This window comes from Equus asinus, chromosome 10 (assembly GCF_041296235.1).
Source record: "Equus asinus isolate D_3611 breed Donkey chromosome 10, EquAss-T2T_v2, whole genome shotgun sequence".
Taxonomy (NCBI): domain Eukaryota; kingdom Metazoa; phylum Chordata; class Mammalia; order Perissodactyla; family Equidae; genus Equus; species Equus asinus.
Window position 1 is genome coordinate 24,749,740 of NC_091799.1, and position 9,189 is coordinate 24,758,928.

The following is a 9,189-nucleotide window of genomic DNA, read 5'->3' on the forward strand; positions in this document are numbered from 1 at the left end:
ATGAATGTGAGTGACCGACATTACATGTTCTGAGTGCTGGGAAAACCGAGCTATGAAGAATTCTAAATAAGTTAAAATGGCTTCTTAGACTAGTATGTGTTGCATTTAACAAATCCCACTGGCCTCCGGGCTGTGTTCTGAATATACTAAGATTTTTCCTGCTTTGGGGTCTTTGAACTGACTGTTCCATTTTCCTGGAACACAATTCTCGCAGATCTCCACAGGTCTTTCTCCTTCTCAGGACTTAGAACTATCCTCAAATTTCACCTTTCTAGATGGTTCCATGACCACTCTATTCCCCAAACCCTCATGTCCAACCCCAGTCACTTTTGAACGCCTTATTGCTTTGTTTTTCTTCTCAGCACTTCTCTCCATATGAAATTCTATGTCTACCAGTTTACTTATTTATTGTCTGTCTTCACCCATACGAGGCTGGGAGCTTCTCCTGTCTTGTTCAACAAGGTACAGATCCCCAACACCTGGGGTAATATAATACTTGGTACAGGGGAGGCCTCCATATAATTGTTAAATAAATGAATAATCTCCTTGCAATGCTGTTCTATCAGTTATTGATTGCTGTGTAATATTCTATTCTGAAACTTGGTGGCTTAAAACAACAACGATCTATTTTTCCTCACAATTCAGTGGGTTGATTGGGCCTGCTGGGCCCACCCGGGCAGCTGCAGTCAGCTGGTAACCAGTCTGGTGAGTTGTGGTCTAAGACCGCCTCGCCCACGTGTCTGGGGCCTCCGCTGGGGCAGTTGGGCCTCTCCGCATGGTCTTTCAACCTGGGCTTTGGTTCTGGATGCAGAAGCCTTCCAAGAGGGCAAAGGTAGATGCTGCGAGGCCTTGAGGTCTAGGTTCCTGAGCTCCACAAGTCACTTCCTCCATGTTCTCTTGGTCTAAGCAAGTTGGGAGGCCAGCCCAGGATCAAGGGGTGGGTAAATAGACTCCACCTCTTGATGGGAGAGGCTGCAAAATGTTATGACTCTGCTTTGCCATCAACCACATTGTCCAAAGCAGCTTTCCTAGTTTGTAAACAGCAGAAGGGTTCTAGGGATCACCCACCATTGCCCAGCCCGATGCCTGGACCATACACAAAAGTATGCATTCACCAGTACTGCTGCTCTAGGCACATTGGTCTATACTGCCCCCTAGCGAAATTTGAAAATTGATACTTCTAGCCTGGGCTTGGGGATAGTTTCTTTCTTGAAAGATTGAACTGTATGTAGGATTCCAGGTTACAGATCAGGGCAGTGGTTCCTAAACTTTAACATAGGGACAAAGAATACAGAGATTGTAGTAAGAACAGAAGATTCTGACAACCATTTTCAAAATAAATCTGACAACTGATTCAAAAAAAAACAACAGAAGATTCCTGGGCCCCATCCCAGTAAGTTCAGTCAATCTTGATAGGTCCAAATTCATTGAGTCTTGGACTTTTATTTAGGTTTTGTGATGAGTGGGTGTTGGTGGGTGAAGCTGCCACGTAGGGAACAGGGCCGTGGGTTTAAGGACAGAGAGACGTGCATTAGAAGACAGCTCTGCCACTGACGATCTATGGAACGTTGGGAAATTCACTTTAATCTCTTTGATCTTCAGTTCTCTCAACTGTAAAACAGGCTTAATAACAGCTGTCTCGTAGGGTTGCTGTGAGCTTGGAAAGAGTGCCTAGTTACAGTGCGTAGCTGTTAGGCCCTAACTCAGTAAGTGGGGATTAGTACCACTGGCGTGATGCAACAAAGGTCTGTGGAAGTGCGCAGTGCGTAACAGGTGTTCAGCAGCCGTGAGCAGAATTTAAATACTGTAAGCACCAGAAGAGCAAGAATCATATCTGTTCATCATTGAATACCAGGCTCCAGTGTGTGGAAAGTGGTGTGTAGCTGCTGCTTGACAAATGTTTTTTTAATGAATGAGTGAAGTTCTCATACCCTATCTCTTCTATCAATGTGAATGTTTGTTTTCCTGGTATACATTTACTGATCATAGCAGAAGTTTGGGGGGGGGGTGTTTTAAGTTATTTTAAGTCCTCTAAGGGCTTCCAGACACATTTTGTTTTGTGTACACCTCAACACTGACTAATCTGCTAGGGATCGAGTTGTTTTTAGAAATGTTCTTTCTAGGGTGGCGTGGTGGAAAGGCTACTGGCTTTGAAGACGTAAGACCTTGGTTCAAATCCCAGTTCTGACTAGTAGTGTGACTCTGGGCAAGTCACTTACCCTCTTTGAGCCTCACTTTCCCCACGTGGAGCATGAGGGAGTTGTTGCCAAGGATCCATCCTGCTCTAATGTGTTAGGATTCTCTATGTCTAATTCAATGTTTTAACTAAGCCCTTTATTATAAAAGTAATATATGTCCATTGCAAAAAATGTGAAAAAAGAATAAATAAGGAAGTAAAAATCACTGCTAAGGGGGCTGGCCCCGTGGCATAGTGGTTATATTTGGCATACCCTGTGTTGGCGGCCCAATTCGAGGGTTGGGTTCCTGGGCACGGACCCATACCACTCGTCGGCCCTGCTGTGACGGCAACCCACATATAAAAAGTGGAGGAAGATTGGCACAGATGTAAAATGACTGCTAATACCAAGCACCCAGAAGAACCACTGTTGACATTTTGGTGAATATTCAAGTCATTTTTATATCTCTGAATAATTTTAAGCAAAATATTGGAATCAGAACACTTATGCTGTTTTACAATACACTTTTCTCACTTAATATAATATCAGAATTTTCATATCATTAATTTTCTTCAAAAGCACGATTTGAATGGCTGTGTAGTAGTCTATCCTGTGGATGGAGGGGTTATAATTCATTTAAACAATTCCCTGTTGTTGGATAAACAGGTTGGTTCTGTTTTTTAGCATTACAAATAAGGCTTTATTACAAATATGGCTTTTATGGCTAGCCATTTATACAAATCTGTACCTGCATCTCTGAATTTTCCCCCTGAGGTTAAATTTGTAAAGCTTTTGAGATGTATCAGCAAATTGCCTTCCATTAAAGTTGCACAAATTTGCACCCTCATTAGGAACATTTGAAAGTGGCCATGTCCCCACTATCTCTGGGTCGTTGGCTACTGTGGTTTAAAAAAATCCTTGCCAATGTCACAGATGAAAACTAGTATATCATTCTTTTAATCTAATGTTATTTTTATCACATTATTTTATTCTAGTAGAATGTAAAATTGCATAGACAATCTTTTGACAACTTTGTAGAAATACATGTACAAATCAAGTGAGGGAGGAACCATAGAGAAATGTCAGTGGTTGTATGAAGGGATTGTGGTATAATTCTATTGCTATACATTTTTTTAAATAAAAAAAAAAAAGTCTCTGTAGCAAATGGCTATTTGTCCCAAATCCCTGTTCTCCAGCTTCCTAGGCAGAGTGGAAACTACATTTCCCAGTTTCCTTTGCAGTTGGGTGTGGCCGTGTGGTTAAGTTTGGACTAATAGCATATAAAAGGAAATGATATGCACACTTTCTGGGTCATCTCTAACTTAAGCTCTCTGTCTTAGATGTTAGCTCTTTCCTCTTTCCCAGGAGTAGCAACCCAGCTTTAATTAAGCAAATGATTACACCCTAGGGGGTGGCAGAGCAACAGGGAACCCTATACCTGCTCACAGCAGAGCCACCTCACCAACCTAGCCTGGCTGTTCTGTTTTTTAAGAGAGAAATTAATCGATGCTGATGTTTGGGCCACTATATTGTAGAGTCTCTTTGTTACAGCAGCTTAGTTGTGACCCTAACAAATACAACATCAAACTTCTCCCTAAGATTGGGGACATTTTGGAGACCACTTCACAGTTCATGGAGCTGATTAGAGGCTGGTAGCAAGAGCACGTGGAAACCACTATTTATAGAATACCCTAAGATATTGGCCCTTTAGATTTCTTCATATAAACTTTGATTTAACAAAAATTATACATTTAGTATATTTTAAGTTTAGAATGTTTAGAAAAAATATATATAGTCTAAGTTATTATTGTAACTCATAGCTTAAGTTACAATAAATAATCAATATAAGCTAAGTGTATTGATAAAAGCCAATACAAAAATCATAACTACAAGCAACAGGAAATAACCTGCCATCCAACATCCTCCGTTGGGGTTAAATTTTTCCCATTAATATTGTGAAGGGTGCATGGTCATCATTGGTTTTGCTACATTGTGTGTTCTTAATTATCAGTGATTGTGGTATATATGAATATGACGATAGAAAGCATACATTTAAAAAAAAAGAGGTTCCCATCACAGGTTCCATTGGACGCATTCACAGTTGCTGCGGTTGAATGCACTTGCAGTCACTCCTCTGGAAAGTACAGTATCAGGCAGCACCCGAAGAAGTCAGCGTTTGTCCCAGATGCTCAGTGCTGGCAAGAGACTCCGCACAGCATGCAGGATGTTCGGAGGGGACCCATCACAACAAGTCACTGAAATCTTCACGAATGCCTGGTTCCACAGCCCCAAGATGACCTTGGTCCATGATTCTCATCGTGGTTACACAGCCCAGCCATGACCCACCCTCTGACGACCTAAGGAGTTGCAATGTGACATCTGCTCCCCCTTGTCACTTGGGGGGAGAGCCCTCCCCCCTCCTCTGAGTGGGTCCTCTCACGGCACCCTCAGTAACGCGGGGCAGCAGTGATCCCCAGCCTGCTCTTTAGAGAGGAAGCCCAGCTTCTATACGTCAAGGTGATGGGGCAGTGATGGGCCACTCAGGGCCTGAGGGCATGGTGAGCTTCCCAGCCCCGTTTCTTACTATTGTGAGAACCAGCATGGGCAGGTGATGCCATTTTGCATTTTGTTGTATTTTTTTCATTTAAGATCATCATTAGCAATTCACTTGTTGCCACCTTGCCTTCATAATTGTCATTTTTACTGACTGTGCATTATCTCATCAAATAATAAAATTTATCGAAATTGCTCCTGATTGTGGACTCTTAAGCTGTTCCAATTTTCTGTTACTGTAAAAGGTGCTGCAATTAATATCTTTGTCAATATAACTTTTTGCTTCGGTTGGTTAATTTCCTCAGGAAACTGGGTAAGTTTTGACTACCTCTTATGGAAGATGCTGTGGCAACATTTTTTTTTGCGTTAGCATTTTGCATTAGCAAAAAATGAGGAAGACCAGAACTATCCTTCAGGAGGAAGTGCTTAAATAAACTACACTCCATCAGTGGAATACTCTGCCACCATTAAAAAGAATGAGGATTATTCATAATAGTCAAAAAGTAGAAACAATTCAAAGGTCCATCAACTAATGAATGGATAAACAAAATGTGGCATAATATCCATACAATTGAATATTATTCAACCATAAAAAGGAATGAAGTTCTGGCACATGCTACAACATGGATGAACCTTGAAAACAATATGCTAAGTGAAAGAAGTTGGGCACAGAAGGCTGCATATAATATGAAATGTCTAGAATATGCAAATGCATAGAGACAGAAAATAAGTAGTAACCGAGGGTTGGTGGGAGAGGGGAGTAGGGAATGATTGCTGATGGGGACAAGGTTTCCTTTGGGCATGATGAAATTGTTCTGGAATTAGATGGTAGTGATGGTTGCACACGCTTGTGAATATACTAAAAATCATTGAATTGTACACTTTAAAAGACTGAACTTGATGGTATGTGAATTATATCTCAGTAAAAAAAGGGGTAAAGGGGCACATAAGTGTGGTGACAGATGAAAACTAGACTATTGGTGGTGAACACGATGCAGTCTATACAGAAACTGAAATATTGTGATATACACCTGAAACGTACAGTGTTATAAGCCAATATGACCTCTATAAAATAATTTTTTAAAAAGAATGAGAAACATCTATATTGACGTGATCTATTATTTATTGAGAAAAGCAAAGTGCAGAGCAATATCTCAAATATGTCATTTTGGTCAAAGTCTTTTTTTCCATCTTTAGTCGTGGAGATGGCGCAGCTTCACCGGACATATGGTGGTCCTGCCCTCCCTCTGCAGTAAGTTCTGGCACGCGAGCAGCCCCTTTCCCTGCACAGCAGAGGCTGTGTGCTGGGCACTGAGGTAGCATGTGATGACTTCTATGTAATGTATAATTCTTCTCATTGTTTCAGATAACAAGACTGCGAGTTAAGAGAGAGAAGTGGCTTGCCGACATTATACAGCAAGGAAAGTGGCTCCACCATGAACCACCCCTAGCCTGTGCTACTCCAGAGAAGGTGAGTCAGAGGCTTGGGTGCCTCGAGGCTGGTCCTCAGCTTCATCTGTTCCCTGTGGACAGGCTGGCCAGGGGTGTGGAGGCTGCTTCGCTTCAGGGAACATAGCTTACAAAAATGCTGGTTTATGAATTTACACTGAGAGGTCGTTTAGGGTCCTTTATATGAGGACAGCAGAAAGGGGATTTCAGAGAGTCACCTTGCCCCAGGCTAGTTCCTTATCACTTGGGAATATTTCAGTATTTCCTAACTAGTCTGCTCATGCATCCTGAACATTCCCTGCTCCTTCACAAAGCTGCCCTTGCTGTTGTTTCTAACTAGAAAACTCTTCCTGCCCACCAGCCACTCAACGAACTCCTACTTACCTGTCAAAACCCAGCTCATATGTCCTTTCTGTTGTTTTCTCCTTAACAACACCATTTATAGATGCCTCTACTAGCATCTTTATAATAATACTAAGAGTTACCATTTAGTGAGCCCCGACTATGTGCTAGGTAATTTTAAGTATTGACGTACTTGTTCCTTTTAATTCTTGTGGGAATTATGCAATAAAAGTATAATTATTTACATTTCTTTCAGATGAAGAAACAACCTAGCAAGGTTAGGAAATTTGCCCAAAGTCGCATAACCAGGATGTGAAGAAACTGGTCTTTCTGACTCCAAAGTTCATACTTTTCCTCTTACGCCACATCCCTTCTCTGGCACCAATCACCTTGAATTGCAAATACTTCTTGTCACTGTCTTCGCCATGGCCTGCGAGCCCTACAAGGCAGTTGGTGGCTCTGATTTCGGGACTGTGACCCCACTGCCCAGTAAGGGGTTTGCTCCCAAGTGTCTGATCCTAAAAGTGTAATGGGAGTGAGTGACTTGTTCCATTTGCAGGGACCCAGCCTGGAAAGGAAAAGCAGTATGTTTGTCCTCTCCCTGTGCAGGGACAGGCCCACTATCTCTCCTGGAAGGCGATAAAGGGGCAGCTCTTGCCTCCTTGAGGACTTACAGATGTTTCCTGAGGCCATGAGGGCATTTCTGCCTCTTGCCAGTTCATGTGAGCGGCGGGGAAAGCCAGCCTCATGGCTCTGCTGGTGTGAATGTCAACAACCAACTCTAGCCAGCAACCTGGAAATTTCTCTGCAACGTTAAGGCCAGTAGAGGCCCACGGAGGATGGAGGCCCCATCACCAGCTTGTCGGATTCTTGCTGAAGACCTGAAAGAGCTCCACCGTAGAGACAGCAGGACCTGCTGGTTGAGACCTCCAGCTCTGCAGTCACCTCTAGCCTGGAAAACCATCTCCATCACTTAGTAAATCTGTGGCCTTGGCAAGTTTCTCAACCTCTCTAAACCTCAATTACTTCACTTTTAGCAGAGAGTAATTCCTTCCTTTTCAAAATTATGTACAAAAAAAGATAACGTATATAAAACCCTTACCACCAAGCACAGTGCTCGCATACAACAATAACACTAATGATGATGGTAACAGTAATAATAACTTAGTATCAAACTATCCGTTGTAGATTTTTGTTGTTTGCAGCTAAAAATCCTGACTGATATGGTGAATGTGATTTGTTGGGGGAGCAGAGTGTTTTCTAGAAGGACAGGCCACTTGGACCCGAGAGGTGGTTTCCCCCGGTCCAGGACACGTGCTGATGGAGAAAGCGATCTGCCATCTTTTGGGTGTGAGCATGTGCTGCTCCTGCTCTGGACCCCAACTCCTGGAGTAACCTGAGAAGGGAGAGACCTGGTCAAGATTCTGTCCCCAGTCTTCTTCTTTTTTTTCTTTCTTTTTAAAGATTTAATTTTTTTCCTTTTTCTTCCCAAAGCCCTCCAGTACACAGTTGCACATTCTTAGTTGTGGGTCCCTCTAGTTGTGGCATGTGGGACGCCGCCTCAGCGTGGCTCGATGACTGGCACCATGTCTGCACCTAGGATCCGAACCGGTGAAACCCTGGGCTGCCGCAGCAAAGCGTGAGAACTTAACCACTCGGCCACGGGGCCAGCCCCATCCCCACTCTTTTGAATCCCAAGTAGCAAACAATCATTTCTTTGTCCCTACTACCTAGTATAGGACGGAACAATTAGCAGTTATTAAAATTATATGCTATTTTTAAAAGAAAGTGAATAATCATTTATATTGAACAATATTTAAAAGTTAGAAAGTATTTTCACAAGGATTACTTTATTTCCATTGTTTACGCATGCAAATACCCACAAAAAAAGAGATGAGCTTTATTTAAATCCTTCTTGAGCTCTTCCAGTTTTCACCCACAGGCCTCCAGGGAAGAAACTGAAAGACTTGTGCAATTTTGGATTGTAATCTTTTCACTGGACATTCTTTCGTATATATTTTCCGTGTCTCCATGAGATTTATATCTGTCATTTTTAAGCGTGTCATAGTATTCCTTCAAATGAATGGGCCAAACGTTGTTCATCTACCTGTCATTTGGCACCTGAAAGTTCCAGGTTTCTGCTATCATATGTAAAACTATCAACCTTTATTAAAACAAGCTTTTAAAACAATTTTAGAAGTATTTCTTTAGGGCTGATTCCTAGAAGCAGACTGAGGGACCAAAGGATAGGAATGGGTTTTCTTGGCCTTGTTACTGAAGGTTAGATCATCCTAAAGAAAGATGAAAACAACTCACAGAGATTGCCCATGTGTTCTCTCCTGGTCTGAAATGGGACAGAAATACAGAAGCAGTGCCAATGAGATGACAAGACAATTTGCTGGGCCAGGCAGAATTTTCTGGAAGAGGATAGACTTTTCCGTGAGAACATCCTCAAGTGATAGCCCAGTCCTCTGTCAGCTTATTCAGGGCCACCCCACCCTCATCTCAACTGCCTGTGCAGGAATCGTACATCAGCAGTTCGTATAGAGCTGGGCGCTGTCTAGAATCGCTCATGAACTCCCAAGGGTCAAATGCCTGTGGCGGAAATAAATGTTTTACCTGAGCAAGGCAGCATGGCAGAGAGAGCTCTGTGCCAACCCTGGAGTTA